This window comes from Hemiscyllium ocellatum, chromosome 44 (genome assembly GCF_020745735.1).
Source record: "Hemiscyllium ocellatum isolate sHemOce1 chromosome 44, sHemOce1.pat.X.cur, whole genome shotgun sequence".
Classification (NCBI taxonomy): Eukaryota; Metazoa; Chordata; class Chondrichthyes; order Orectolobiformes; family Hemiscylliidae; genus Hemiscyllium; species Hemiscyllium ocellatum.
Window position 1 is genome coordinate 26204477 of NC_083444.1, and position 16870 is coordinate 26221346.

A 16870-nucleotide genomic window follows, 5' to 3' on the forward strand; every position below is an offset into this window, starting at 1 on the left:
CACAATCACGCACACAGACACAGTCACATGCACACATTCACACACACACACACTCACAGATACACACAAAATCGCACGGACACAAACACACACACAGAGACACACACACTTGCACACACACAAACGCACACAGAGACACAAACACACACACTCACACACAGACACACACACACTCGCACACACAAACACACACACACACTCACACACAGACATACACATTCACACTCACAGAGACACACACAGAAACACACACACTCATACGCACACACACACAGACACACACGCACACAGGTACTCACGCACACACAGACACACACACACTCACACAGACACACACACACACACAGTCACAGACACACAAACACAGACACACACTCACACACACAGACATTCACGCACAGACACACACACACTCACACAGAACAACACACACACTCGCACACACAGAGACACTCACACTCACACACACACACACAGACACACACCCACACACAGACACGGACACACACACACACACACTCACAAAAACACACACAGACACACGCACTGACACACACACACAGACATAGACATACACACACAGACACACACTCGCACTCACACACACAGACTCACACACACACTAATACACACACAGACACATACAGACATAGAGACACACTCACTCACACACACAGAGACACACACACAAACACGCCCATTCGCACACACACACAGACAAAGACGCACATACACGCAGGCACACACACACATACATCAACATTGTTCGGCCATTCCATTTCAAATTATCTTGTTTTGTTTGCACTGTCACTTGTCATTCCTTATTCTGAATATATTCTGTTACATTCTCTGCATTTGATTTTATTCTGTCTGTCAAGAAGACATTGGGGTCTGAGGGGATGTCACTTTACTCCTCGTCAGTCTCCACAGCCACTGTCTTCTATTCCTTTCTGTTTCTTAACCCATGAAAAATACATACTGTGTCCGACCCTTGAATCCCAAGTGATACAGAGTCATACAGGACAGAAACAGACCCTTCGTCCCAACCAGTCCATGCTGACTATTCCAATTCCAAACTAACTTAGTCCTACCTGCCCGTGCTTGGCCCATATCCATCCAAACTTTTCCTATTGATGTACTTATCCAAATGTCATTTAAACGTTGTAACGACAAGAAAGAAGTATTGATTACCCTACAAATTGCTTTAGACTCTGGAAATTCTCGTTCCTGCCGATTGGAAAGTAGTTATTGTAATCCTAAATATTTAAAACAAAAACAGATACCTTGATATCAGGTATGAGGAAAATATTAGAACCTTTTATGAGAAATTGTATAACTCGACACTTGGGAAATCACGGTGTAACTTGACAGAGTCAGCTCAGGTTTAGAAACCAGAAATCATCGTTGAGAAACCTGTGGAGTTTGTGTTAGTGGATGCATCCACAAGAGAGAACCAGTGGGAGTGATGTATTTGAATTTGCAGAATAAGTTTTTACATTGTTGCTAACAACTGAACGAAGGAAGTTGGAGTACATTGATAAGGTGCGGACGGGGTTAACTGGATATACCACATGGATTGAGAATTGGTCAGTGGAAGCAATACAGAACTACTTGCACTTTTATGGACTGAAGGGAGTTACTCGTGGAATATCACATGTTTTAGTGTTTGAACCACAACAATTTGCTAGGCATAGAAATGATTTGGATTAGAGAAATAAACAGCACATATCTCATTTTGTATTGATTAAATGGTAAGGGATTGAGAAGTGTTGTTGTCCACAAGGACCTGAATGTCCTTCATCATGAGTCACCAAAAATAGCATATCCAAAGCGTAAGTATTGAGCATCTTATATGGCATGTTGCCCTTCATTGTAATATGATTCAAGTGCAGAGGTAAAGCCGTCTTCCTGTAATTGTAGGGCCTTGATGAGAGAGTATTTGGGACACTGCTATCTCCTCAAACAATTATAGCCAGTCTAATGTAAGAAATGATGATACCATGAGGATAGAGTGAAGAAACTGAATTTTACTCTGTAGTGCCGTGAGACAAAGAGAGATGACAGCGTTGAAACGTGAGGGTTAGTGACGATCATATATTTCTAAAAGAGACATTGTTAATTGATTAGATTTACTGTCACATGTACCTAAGTCCAGTCAAAAGCTTTATTTGCAAGCAGTACATGCAGATGGTAGTAAGCAAGATCACACAGATCATAGGTTGAAAAATAAACGTGGGCAGAGTAAGGCATATATGTTACATTGCGCAGGACATTCAAACAACACCAGATCAGCATGATTCGGAGTTAGATACCCCATTCATCAGTCTAACATAGTATTCCTAATACTTTATGTGACTCAATGAACTCTCTCCACATTAATGTGCCGTCTGGACGAGGTCCCAAAGGAAATGTTTAGAGAGTTAGGAACCAAGTTAAAAAGTAGGACCTCAGAGGTAGTCATCTCAGGATTGCTACCAGTGTCACGTGCTAGTCAGAGGAGGAAACATAGAATGATCAGGAAGAATGTGTGCCTTGAGAGATGGTGTAGGAGGCAGGGGTTCAGATTTTTGGGACATTGGGACAGGTTCTGGGGAGGTGGGACTATTACAATTTGGATGGTCTACATCTCAATGGGACTGGAGCCAATGTCCTAGCGGTTGCTTTTGCTAACACTGTTGGAGAGGGGTGTTAAAACTAATGTGGCAGGGGATTAGGAACCAAATGAGGAGGCTGGTGGCCAGGAAGGAGGGAATAACTAAAGCCGAAGGAACTAGAGAATGAAATCAGCACCATTAAGGGGAAGAATAGGCAGGAAGCAGAGGATGAACACAGAGGGGCTGGTAGTTTTAATAAAGAAGTATAGTAGGTAAGGCAGATGAACTTAGGGCTTGGAATAGTACCTGGGAATATAATGTTATTGCTATTACTGAGACACGGTTGAGGGAATGGCGTGATTGTCAACTAAATATCGCAGGATATTAATGTTTCAGGCGGCATAGACAGGAAGGGAAAGGGGGTGGAAGGAAGCGTTACTGGTCCAAGAAGATATCACAGCTGTGCTGACGGAGGGCACCATGGAAGATTCGAGCAGTGAGGCAATAATGGGCAGAGCTCAGAAATAGAAAGGGTGCATTAACAATGCTGGGGCTGTACTACAGCCCTCCCAACACCCAGCATGAGATATACGGACAATTAGGTAGATAGATCATAGAAAGATGTAAGAGCAACAGATGGTGGTGATGGGAGATTTTAATTTTCGCAGCATTGACTGGGATTCCCTTAGTGTTAGAGGTCTAGATGGAGTATAATTTGTAAGGAGCATCCAGACGCGTTTTCTAGAGCAGTATAGAAATAGTTCAACTGGCGAAGCGGCCATACTAGACCTGGTGTTGGGAACTGAGCCCGCCCAGGCGGTGGAAGTTTCAGTAGGGGATTACTTTGGAAACAATGATCACAATTCCATTAATTTTACAATAGTCATGGACAAATATGAGAGTGGTCCTAAAGGAAGAGCGCCAAACTGGGGGAAGGCCAACTACGGCAGGAGCTGGGGAATGTAGATTCATTCCCTATGTTGGCGGCATTTAAAGAGAGGTTAATTAGAGTTAAGGACAGATATGTTCCTGTGAAAATGATGGATAGAAATGGCAAGGTTGGGAAACGATGGATAAAAATGATATTGTGAGACTAGCTAAGAGGAAAAAGGATGCGTACATAATGTCTAGGCGAATGAAGATAGATGACGCCTTGGAAGAATGTAGTTGAATCGTGAATATAGGTCCAATCTGAAATGAGGAATTAAGAGTGCTAAAAGGGGTCATGAGGTATCCTTAGCGAGTAGGATTAAGTAAAATCTCAAAGCCTTTTGTTCGTATATAAGGAGTAAGTAGGTAACTAGTGAAAGGGTTGACCCACTCAAGGACAAATCAGGAAAGATATGCTTGAAGGCAGAGAAAATGGGTGAGATCCTTAATGAGAGCTTCGTATCGATATTCACCAAGGAGTGGGACATGGCGGATGTTGATGATAGGGTTAGATCTTTGATTACTCTAGGTCACGTCAGCATAAGGAGGCAGGAAGTGTTGTGTATTCTAAAGGCATTAAGAAGGACAAGTCTCCAGGCCTGGATGGGATCTATCCCAGGTTACTGAGGGAAGCGAGAGATGAAATAGCTGCGGCTTTAACAGCTATCTTTGTAGCGTCCTTGAACACAGGGGAGGTCCCAGGGGAATGGAGAGTTGCTAATGGTTTTCCCCTCGTTTAAGGAATAATCCAGGTAATGTGAGCTCGACATCAGTGGTAGGGAAACTACTGGAGAAGATACTGAGGGATAGCATACATACCCATTTGAAAGAAAATAGGCTTCTCAGCGATAGGCAGAATGGTTTTGTGCAGTCAATGTCATGGCTTACAAACTTAACAGAACTCTTTGAAGAGGTGATAAAGTTGATTGATGAGGGAAGGCATGTAGATGTCATATACTTGGACTTCAGTAAAGCGGTTGATAAATTTCCCCGTGGTAAGCTGATGAAGATGGTGAAGTCACATGGGGTCCAGGGTTTTCTAACTAGATGAAGAGAGAACTGGTTGGGCAACAGAAGAACAGAGCTCAGTCATGGAATAGAGTTTCTCAAAACGGAGATCGGTGACCAGTGGTGTTCGACAGGGATCCGTGCTGGGAGAACTCTTGTTGTGATATACATAAATGATTTGGAGGAAGGTGTAGGTTCTCTCATTAGGAAGTTTGCAGGTGGCACTAAGATTGGTGGCGTAGTAGGTAGTGAAAGGGACTGCCCGAGAATATAACAGAATATAGATAGATTAGAGAGTTAGGCAGAGAATTGGCAGATGGAGTTCAATCTGGAGAAATGGAAGGTGATGCATTTTGGAAGATGCAATTCAAGACAGAACTTCACAATAAATGGAAAAGTCCTGGGGAAAATTGGTGTACAGAGAGATCTGGGTGTTTAGGTCCATTGTCCCCTGAAGATGGCAAGGCAGATCAGTGGAGCGAATAAGAAGGCATATGGCATGCTTTCCGTCATTGGACAGGGTATTGAGTACAAGAGTTGGCAGGTAATGTCATGGTTGTTTCAGACTTTGGTTCAGCCACATTTGGAATATTGCATACAGTCTGGTCCCCACCTTAGCAAAATGATGTGGATGCTTTCGAGAGGGTGCAGAGGAGGTTCACCAGGATGTTGCCTTGTATGCAGGGTGCCAGCCATGAAAAAAGTTTGAATAAATTAGGATTATTTTCATTACAAAGACGGTGGTTGAGGGGGGAACATGCTCTGTTACGGAAAACAAAGAAGGCCTACTTTGGGTTTAAGATATCGGGCTCAAGTCAATCCTTAGGTGACTATACAAAGTGTAGAAGCACCTTTAAGAAGGGAATCAGAACCGCAAAAAGAGGGGAGAGATGGATCTCTCGGAAAAAGGTTAAATATAATCCCAAAAGGGTCCCGAGCTATATTAATAGTAGAAGCGTGGCGAGGGAGAGAATAGGTCCACTGAACAATCAGCATAGCCGTCCATGTGTGGAATCACCAGGAGGTGGTGGGAATTTTTAAATAATATTTCTCCTCCATGTTTACTTAAAGCACAATAAGGTGGATACATTCCCTAGGCATGAGCATGTCCGTCCTCGGATGTTATGGGATACTAGGGAAGAAATTGCAGAGGCCCTTGAAGAGATGTTTGCTTCATCTTTTGCTATTGGAGAGCTTCCAGAAGACTGGAGGATGGCTAATGTTGTTCCATTGCTTAAGTAAAGTAGCAAAGACAAACCAAGGGACTCTTGGTCAGTGAACGTAATATCAATGTTAGGCTAGTTTTTGGAGAGGATAATGAGAGACAGGATCAACCAACATTTGGATAGTCAAGGTCTGATTAGGGATAGTCAGGTAGATTTCTGTGCAGGAAATCATGTCTGACAAATCTTTTAATGTGTTTCAAAGAGGTAACCGTGAGAATAGATAAGGGTAGGACAGTTGAGGATCTGTATATGGACTTTTATAAGGCTTTTGACAAGGTCCCATAGGGCAGGTTAGTCAGTGAGTTGAGGTTATGTGGGATCCAGAGAGAGCTAGCTAATTGGATTCAAAATTGGCTCGATTGTAGGAAGCAGAGGGTGGTGGAAGAAGATTGTTTCTCAGACTGAAGGCTTATTATTAATGGTGTGCCACAGGGGTCAGTGCTGAGACCTTTGTCATTTATTAATTAAATAAATGATCCGGATGTGTGTATATTTGGCATGATGAGGACCATAAGACATAAGAGCAGAAATTAAAATATACAGCCCATCGAGTCTGCTCCACGATTCAATCATGGTTGATAAGTTTCTCAACCCCATTCTTCTGCCATAACCCTTGATCCCCTTGACAATCAAGAACCTGTCCACCTCAGTCTTATATATACTCAGTAACCTGGCCTCCACAGCCTTCTGTGGCATTGAATTCCAGGGATTCACCAGTCTCGAGCTGAAGAAGTTTCTCCTTATCTCCTTTCTAAAAGCTGTTCCTTTTAATCTAAGGCTGTGCCCTCGGGCCCTAGTCTCTCCTACAAATGGGAACATCTTCACAACATCTATTCTGTCCTGACTATTCAGTATTCAGTATGTTTCAATTAGATCTCCCCATATCCTTCTAAAATCCAGTGAGTACAGATCCAGAGTCCTCAAAGGTCCCTCATATGTAAAGCCTTTCATTCCTGGAACCATTCTCGTGAAACCCCTCTGAACAAGTTCCAAGGCCAGTACATCTGCTCTGTGATATGGGGCCCAAGACTGCACAACATACTCCAAGTACTCCCAAGAAAGTTACTACATTTACGGATGATACAAAAAGGAGGTATTGTTGATAGCAATGAACGTTATCAGAAATTATACAGGGATTTTAATCTGATGGAGAAGTGAGCTGAGGATTGGCAATTGCAATGAAATGCAGATAAGTGGGAGGTGTTAACTTTGGAAAGTAAAACAAAGATAGGACTTATATAGTACATGGTTAGGTTCTGAGGAGTGTTGTGGAACAGAGGGACCTCGGACCACAAGTCTATATTTCATTGAAAACGGCATCACAGGTAGATAGGGCAATAAAGAAGGCATTTACAATGCTGGCCGTCATCGTTCAAGGCATTGAATGTAGGAGTTGGGACACTATGCTTCAATTCTGTGAGTCGTTGGTGAGGCCACACTTGGAGTATTGTGTACAGTTTTGGTCCCACTGTTAATCTGAAAATAGTCAAAAGAAATTTGACAAGGATGTTGTCAGGTCTAATAGGCTAGAGTTATAGGGAAGCGGTTGGACTGTTTCGGCTATCATCCCTTGGAATGTACGAGAATGAGGGAGTGTTTTTATGGAAATGCATAATATCATGAGGGCCATAGATAGGATAAATGCATATAGTCATTTTCCCAGTGATGAGGGATTGAAAACTACAGGGCATAGGTTGAAGGTGAGAGGGGAAAGATTTAAGAAGGACCACAGGGGCAACTTCATTATGCCCAGAATGTTTTTGAAATGGAATGGGCTGCCAGAAAAAGTGGTTGAGACAAGTACAATAGCAACATGTAAGAAATGAATTGATACATAGACGGGAAAGTTTGAGAGTGATATGTTTCAAATGTGGGCAATTGGAATTAGTTGATTGGGCAGCATGGTCAGCACGGACCAGTTTGGGCCGAAGGACCAGTTCCCATGCTCGATTACTCTATGACTCAATGACACTCCATTTAAATCCGTAACACAGTGACACTGTGGGTTACACCAGCCAACACCATGTCACTGTCAGGAGGACACACCGGTCTACACAAACCCACTCTATGTCACTGTCAGGGGACACTTTTTTCTAAACTAGCCCACACTATGTCACTCTCAAGGAACCACTCTGGGCTATACCATCCACACCACGTCCCTGTCAAGGAAACACTCTGGACTAAACCATTCACACCACGTCCCTGTCAAGGAAACACTCTGGGCTATACCATTCACACCACGTCCCTGTCAGGAGGACACTCTGGGCTATACCATCCCACACCATATTTCTCTCAGAGGGACAGTCGTGGATACAGCAACCCACATCATCTCGCCATGCAGTGCCTTCTATCATTTGATTGATGAAGGTGCAGATGTTACCTACCTGCTTGGTAATAATCTCTGTGAGGTCAGTAATCCCCATCATACACTTGCCCTTTACTATGGAAGAAACCCAACACTCTTTGCCGTGTCGGTCATCGAGGGCATATCGGTTGTACTGGATGATTGACGTAATTCTGAGAACATGTCCTTACCTCCTGCTAAGTCCAAGCGGTCTCCTTGCCCAAGCGGGTTGGACCACAAATAAGATAGTTTCAATTTTGGTGGCTAATAATTCCTGCAGATCCCCCTCAGGAAAAGGTACTGAGAAATGTGTAAGCCAGAAACTGGGCTTTACTGTTACCCAAAGCCTTACCAGCCCTCCAATGCACACAGAATACAGGTGAACCTGAACGTTTGGTAAGGAAACCCCAACCACATGCCTAGGTAGTTGGACAGGGAACAGTAGTTATGAAAGCTGCCCGTACAGCTACAGCACAGGGATTACCTATTTCATTAAGAACAATGAAGTAAGTCGCTTTGTCTTGGCTGAAAAAATATCCGGGTTTAGTTTAGATAATGGAAGGGGTTTCCCAATAAGACACAGCCCTGTCTTTGTGACTACCCTGAAAGTATGGGTAGTCCATTGCTACAAAATATGGACGCACTGGACTCTTAGGGTGAATGCTGTTCAATACAAACTGCTGGGTCTTTCAGTAAGAAATGTGATTATTGTCCCAGACTGGTTCCTTCCATCCCACGATTGAGAAGATGGAAATGCCATTCTGGGTCTCATAGTAAAGTGTGAGCCATTACCAATATCACAAAGAGCCGGAATACCCACAATAACAGAGAAACACTCCTCCAGGAGGCACGCACATGGGATGCGAGGTGCCACGGGGAAGCAGTAGCGGTTGGTACATTGGCCCAAGGCCCATGGAATAAACTGAGTCACATTCACTTAAGTGCACCTCCATCCTGTACAGTTGTAACAAATTGGATAGGCTTCCCGGTCATATTAGAGGGATTCCACAGGCAGCTAGCAGGTGGGGAATAATAAAAGTAAAGACAAATAGGTGCTGACTGTCTTCATAAAGAGGCAGAAAGAGAAAAAAGCATGTTGTAGGTCGACAACAGTGAAACATTTAACGTATGATGGTGTCAAGGCCAGAATATGAGCTGGTTTTAACACCAGGGCATGATCAAACTGTGCAATACCATTAATAGCTCTTAAATCTGGAACCAGTCGATACTGTTCTGGCATGCCAGACTTTTGGACATCTCCCTAGAGTCCCCGACTCCTTTTTAGCATTTCACAATGTATTCTTATCAGGTTAATTTCGGGCTGGACTCGGACGATAGAGAGCGAGGGGATCGAGTCAAACACATTTAAATGTGAGGAAAGCCAAATGGAGAAAATACTCACGTCAGGCGGGCCAATTTTTCTACACTCTATAATGGAGGACTGAAAGCTCTTATACCATTGTCCGCAATCCGTCATTACCGAATCCGAGTCACGACACCAGATGAAGATCCAGACCCCTGGCAACGTCTTTTGGTTCTGCGATCGGTCGATAAACACTCAGAATTGGTATGGCTGTTAAGACTTCACTCATTATTTTTCATACGGCCGAGTCCAAAGCGTGCAGAAACACAGAGATTATACACTTTCGTGTTCCTTGGAGGAACTGTGCACAAAGCTTAAACCAAGGACATGATCAAATATTATATTCGGACAATTACCAATCAATACATGATATAGATTTATGTGAATGTTCCTTAGCCCAATGATATTTCCTGGAACCAACTTTATATCCCAACAATCAGGTCACCCTGAACTCACTAACCGAGCCATTGCACCAGCACCTACAGGCCGGCTAAAACTGTCTTATCTAGCAGTGCACCTACAGGCCGGCTCAAACTGGCTTATCTAGCACTGCACCTACAGGCCGGCTCAAACTGGCTTATCTAGCAGTGCACCTACAGGCCGGCTCAAACTGGCTTATCTAGCACTGCACCTACAGGCCGGCTCAAACTGTCTTATCTAGCACTGCACCTACAGGCCGGCTCAAACTGGCTTATCTAGCACTGCACCTACAGGCCGGCTCAAACTGGCTTATCTAGCACTGCACCTACAGGCCGGCTCAAACTGGCTTATCTAGCACTACACCTACAGGCCGGCTAAAACTGGCTTATCTAGCACTGCACCTACAGGCCGGCTAAAACTGTCTTATCTAGCTGAGTTATTTCAATGCTTTAAAGGGCACATTTTCTGCTAAACACTACTGAAGCAGACTGTTGTTAGTCACTTATTCAGAATTAGCAGTTGGTAACGTAAAAGCCATTTTTTGTGGCTTTAGCAGAACGGTCAGTCTGCAGCCTCGAAGCCATTTTGTCATGGTATTTGCACCGAGAAGGTATCTTGTTGTCACCTAGGTTATGAAGAGCATCTAGTAAATGGTTGCCACTGACTACAACTGGTCACCTCAGCCTGTATTCAGTTGTCAGATCCAAACGTGTCCCTCTGTAACAGGCTCGAGAGCTGAATGGCCTCTTCCTATCCCTGTGTAACAGATTGCACAGGCTGAATGGCCTTCTCCTATCCCTATGAACAGACTAGAGAGCCTGGATGGCTTCATCCTATCCCTCTATAACACATCCAGGAGGCTGAATGGCCTCCTCCTATCCCTCTGTAACAGTGCCGAGACATTAAATGACACAGCCATCGATGGAGTATGAGAGGCAGGTAAACTGTATCGAACGAAGGTCCATCCATTCTCAGTTACAGAGACATAAAAACACAATTTACTCCAGGTGCTCTCTCAGTAACACCTCATCCAGCTGCAGTAACACTTCCCTCTGTTTTGACTAGTTCCCTTTGCATCTTTCTACCTCTTCAAGTAGGAATAGGCTAATGTGGGCTGAATGGCCTCCTCCTATCCCTCTGTTTCAGGCGCATTGAGAGAGAACTGCTTCTCCCGTCCCTGAGTCGCCAACCCAACGCTTTGTCAAAGTTATGAACGGGTTTGGTAACTGGGCACTTTTACCCAGGAGCAGCCTCACACAAAGTCATTTGGCAATAAGTATCATATTCTTGGGTTAAAGTTTTGAGACATTTCCCCTCCAGTCATTTTTTGTAGCTGCTATGATGTTTTATTCCTGTCTCCATTTATGAACAGAGTGGGACTTATACAACCCTGCAGTGTTCCGGCAATACTCCCACATACAAGGAAAAATGATTAAATAGATTGAAAGATTTATGGTCCATCCGCCAGTAACTCTCATCCATTCCATCCAGACTGAGTAAATGCTGACTTTTATTTTGATATGAAAAGGGAAGTAACGAAGGTGTTAACTGAGCCTGTTTGTGCGGTGACTGTGATTAATGCCGATCTCCTTGGATTCTAATTTTTCCAGCGGAGACTTCCCATCTTTTAATGATAAATGGGCTCTGTTCAACGTGTTATCCCACAGTATGAACAGGAGCATCTCCGACAGCACTAACAGGGATCACAGCTCAAGAGAGAAGGGGAGGAGAGATCAGAATCTGGGAACATTAGACTGGAATGTTACAACAATGGACAGGAGTTTATCCTCTGATTTTTAGAGCCTTTCTTCATATTATGATCGATTGTCATTATCAGGGCGGATCTATTATGCTCTTTGCATTATTCAATACTTTTATTATCCTCTCCTGACTATCGTTGGTGTCCCTGGTAAGTCTCAATCTCCAGCTATTGTTTTCTCTATAAACCCGTTATGACTGCATTACTGTTCTTTCATAAAGTCTACATGTCTTGCCACCATTATTGTTCCTGTTGAAACTCTGAATCCAGGTATTCATTCTACAGACTAGGACTAACTGCATCACTGAACATGTTCAATTACTGTCTCCATCCTTGCCTCTGGCAGTGTTACTCATGGGTCTCTATGTTAATGTACTCAGCGGTGAACCATTACCTCACTGACCTTGCTATTTCAACATTGGGAGCGTGGGCGTCACTGCCTTCTGTTACAGAGACAAACTCCGTTTCCTTCAGCTGATTCCATTCCATCCGAATCCAAGAGCTTTTTAAAATACATTGTGGGACTGAGTCATCGCTGGCTGGCCAGCATTGATATCTCATCCCACTTTGCCTTTGAGGAGGTGGTGGTGAGCTGTCTTCTTCAATCGCTGCAGTCCACTCGCTGTTAGTTGACCAATGGCAGTATTTCAGTAGGGAGGGAATTTCAGGATATTGACCCAACGACTGTGAGGGAATGGCGGTAGTTCCAGAAGGCTGGAGGAAAGCAAATGCTATCCCCTTGTTCAAGAAGGGGAGTAGGTACAACCCTGGAAATTATAGACCAGTGAGCCTTACTTCGCTTGTGGATAGAGTATTGGGCAAGGTTACAAGAGAAAGTCCTTATAAAAACCTCTGGAGGAATAAGTTGATTCTGGAGAGTCAACCCGGTTTTGTGAGCTGTAGGTGGTGCCACACAAACCTTATTGAGTTCTTTGAGAAAGTGACCAAACAGCTGATTGAGGGTAAATTGGCCGATGTGGTGTAAATAAATTTCCAGTAAGGTTCCCCACGGTGGGCAATTGCACAAAATGCAGAGGCATGGGATTGAGGGCGATTTAGTGGTTTGTATCAGAAATTGGCTAGTTAAAAGAAGACAGAGGTGAAGGTTGATGGGAAATGAGCATCCTAGAGTTCAGTTACTAGTTGTGAACTGCAAGGATCTGATTTGGGGCCACTGTTGTTTGTCATTTTTAATATATGACCTACATTATGGCGGATGAGGATGGCTTAGTAAATTTGCAGAAGACACTAAGGTTGTTGGAGTTGTGGATAGTGCCGAAAGATGTTGCAGGTTACACTGATACATAGATAAGCTGCACAGCTGGACTGAGAAGTTGCAAATGGAGTTTAATGCGTAAAAGTGTGAGGTGTTGCACTTTAGAAGGAGCAACAGGAATAAAGAGTACTGGTCTAATGGGAAGATTCATGGTCATGAGGATGAGCAGAGAGATCTCGGTGTCTATATACATAGATCCCTGAAAGCTGCCACCCAGGTTGATAGGGTTGTTAAGAAGGCACACGGTGGGGGAATTCAAGATGGTGGGCAATTCCGTAGGTCTGCCTTGCTGAGCTGTGCACCAGAACCCAGACAAAGTGCGGCACTCACTCTCCCTTTATTACACATTGCGGTCGACATCATTAGTTCTTGATGCCCAGAATTGCTGTGCATGAGTTTAAAATTGTTAGAAAAATGACGAAAGGGAAAGGGACTGCGAGGATTGCAACAAGCAGGACACTCTCCTGCAGCAAGGGACACGTCTGTGGCTGCATCATCGACCTCAGTGAGCCGTTGCGGGAACTCAGCTGTGGAGCAGAGCATGGTCTTGGAGTTTGTGAAACTCTGAGAGAAGATCAATTCAGCAATGGAGGAGACCCGGGCCAGGCTTGAACCGATCTCAGTCATGCTGCAGAAGCATGGCCAGGAGATCCAGCATCTCAGACAGCACATCATGGAGGTGGAGCAATGGACTGCAGCCTCTGAAACTGCGGTGGAATCCTTGGCATGTCAGGTCCAGGCCCTGGAACAGCAGGTACGAGCTTAGGAAGAGCAGGTCTATGACCTCGAAAATCAAGACTGTTGGACGAATATCTGCCTGGTCGGGCTGCAGGAACAGGAAGAGGGATGCCAGCTGGTCAGCTTCGTGGAGCAATGGTTCCCACAGTTGTTGAATCTGGGATTCGAGTCAGGCCGGGTTCGGGTGAGTGAGCTCACAGTGCACAGGCAGTGCCCCCACCCAGTCCTAGTGTGACACCAGCAGTTACAGAGATAAGCAAACGGTGCTGGAAGCTTCTCGAGCGATGGGGAAGGGCCACAGGCTCTGATATACAAAGAATCGCCAATTATGTTTTTTCAAGACTTTTCTGCAAAAGGAAGGCCTCTGATGGGTTAGAAAGGTGGCTGAGTGACTTGAATATCCAGTACTCTGTTAGATATCCGGCAATATTACATTTCAGCCATGGAGTGTCCGTGTTTAATTTTGACTCAACATAAAAAACAAAGGAATTCCTGGACATCTTATAATAGACTGGCTGGCTCAAATAATATGGACAATAATGTTTACTTTAGTCTTTTCTCTGTGGTTTACCTGTTTGTCCGTTTTATATATATATTCTCTCTCTTCGCCCTTCTCTCTCTCCTGTTATCCTTTTTTTATTGTTATCATTTCCTTTTCATTTCTCTCCCTTGTTATGGGATGGGAAAGCCGGGGGGTGGGGGTGGGGGGGCTGTTTTTTTAACCAGGAGTCTCGAGGGTTAAAGCATGGATAGGATGGGTTGATTGTCCATTTTTAATTTTCTTGTTATAAGATGCTGTGTGGGTTTGGGGCACAGTTTCAGCTGGAAGGAGCCAAGAACGGGTTAGTGGGTAGTATGAGCTCCCCCTGTGGGCAATGGGACAAAGTCTCCATTCATTTGTGTAAGATATTGTTCTGTTGTAGGCGTAGATGTTAGAAGTTTTGATCTGGTAGTTTGGGAAGTTGTATTTTTAAATTTAAACAAACTATTTGCTGTTTTTCCTCGGCACGCTATGAGTGGGGTGCGTCCTCCCAGGGGGTCACATACTATTCCAGACGGCTATGGCTAACCGTTCAGTTAAATGGTGCACCTGGAATGTTAAGGGGAGTCATTCACCAAGTAAGAGTAAAAAGATGCTTTCAAGCCTGAGAAAAAAGAGGATTGATGTCGCCTTGCTGCAAGCAGCACATCTAACTAGTAAGGAGCTCTTCAAGTTACAGCAGGGAGTAAAAAGAAGAACACAGAACAAAGAAAATTTACAGCCCACGAACAGGCCTTTCGACCCTCCAAGCCTGAGCTGATCCAAATGTACTGTCTAAACCTGTCAGTCAATTCCTAAGCATCTGTATCCCTCTGCTCCAAACCTACTCATGTATCTGTCCAGACGCATCTTAAATGAATCTAGCGTGCCTGCCTCTGCCACCTCTGCTGGCAACGCGTTCCAAACACCCACCACCCTCTGTGTGAAATACTTACCACGTTTTCGCCCTTAAACTGTCTACCTCTCACCTTGAAAGCGTGACCTCTCCTCTCGTTATTGAAACCTTCACCCTGGGAAAAAAGTTTCTCTATCCACCCTGTCTATACCCTTCATGATTTTATAAACCTCAATCAGGTTCCCCCCTCAATCTCCTTATTTCTATTGAAAATAAACCTAACCTACTGAACCTCTCTTCTAGCCAGCTCCTTCCATACCAGGCAACATCTTCGTAAACTTTCTCCGCGCCCTCTCCAAAGCATCCACATCCTTTTGGTAATGTAGTGACCAGGACTGTACACAGTAAATGCGGCCGAACCAATGTCTTGTACAATGTTAACATGACTTGTCAACTCTTATACTCAATACCCCGTCCAATGAAGGCAAACATACTATATGCCTTCTTGACCACTCTATCCACCTGTGCAGCAACCTGCAGGGTACAAGGAACCTGCACTCTGTGATCTCAATGCCATTCAACTTTTCCAAAGGCTCTTCCATTCATTGTATAATTCCCTCAAGAATTAGACTTGCCTAAATCCATCACCACACATTTGTCTGGATTGAAATCCATCTGCCACTTTTCTGCTCAACTCTCCAGTCTATCTATATCCTCCTGTATTCTCTGACAGTCCCTTATGTTTTCTGCCAATCCGCCAATCTTCGTGTCATCTGCAGACCTGCTGATTATACCAACAGTGCCTTCTTCCAGATCATTTATATATATATATTACAAGCAACAGTGGCCCCAACACTGACCCCTGTGGAACACCACTGGTCACCTTTCTTCATTTCGAGAAACTCCCTACAACTACTTCTCTCTGTCTCCTGCTCCTCAACCAGTTCTTTATCCACCTCGCTAGAACACCCTGCACACCATGTGACTTCATTTTCTCCATTCGTCTAACATGGGGAATCTTATCAAACGCCTTAATAAAGTTCATGTATACGTCAACAACAGCCCTTCCTTCATCTCTCAAATCGGTCACTTCCTCAAATAACTCTATTAAGTTGGTAAGGCACGATCTCCCGTGCACAAAACCATGTTGCCTATCACTGGTAAGCCCATTCGTTTTTAAATATAAATATGTCCTATCCATCAGTATCTTCTCCAGCAACTTTCCCACCACCATCAGGCTCACTGGTCTGTAGTTACCTTGAATATCCCTACGACCCTTCTTGTACAGGGTGGCAATATAAGCAACCCTCCAGTCCTCCGGCACCTCACCTGTATTTAAAGATGCAACAAAGATATCTGTCAGGGCTCCAGCTATTCCCTCTTTCATCTCCCTCAGCAACATGGGATAGATCCCATCTGGTCCTGTGGTTTTGTCCACCTTAATAACCTCTAGCCTACCCAATACATCTTCCCTACTTATGTCAACGTGATCCAGAGCAACCACACTTCTATCTTTAATCTCAACATTCATCATGTTCCTCTCCTCAGTGAACACTGATGCAAAGTAATCATTCCGAATCTCACCCATTCTCTTTGGTTCGACACACAGCCTTCCTTCGTTATCCTTTAGTGGACCAATCATTTTTCTAGTTACCCACTTGCTTCTTATATAAGAATAAAATGCTTTGGGATACTCCTTAATTCTGCTCACTAAAGCTATTTCATGACCCCTTTTTGTCTGCATGATTCCTCATTTAAGACTTGTCGTACTCTTCCGATATTCTTCAGGGCTCACTCTGTTCTTAGCTGCCTATAACTAATGTATGCTTCTGTTTT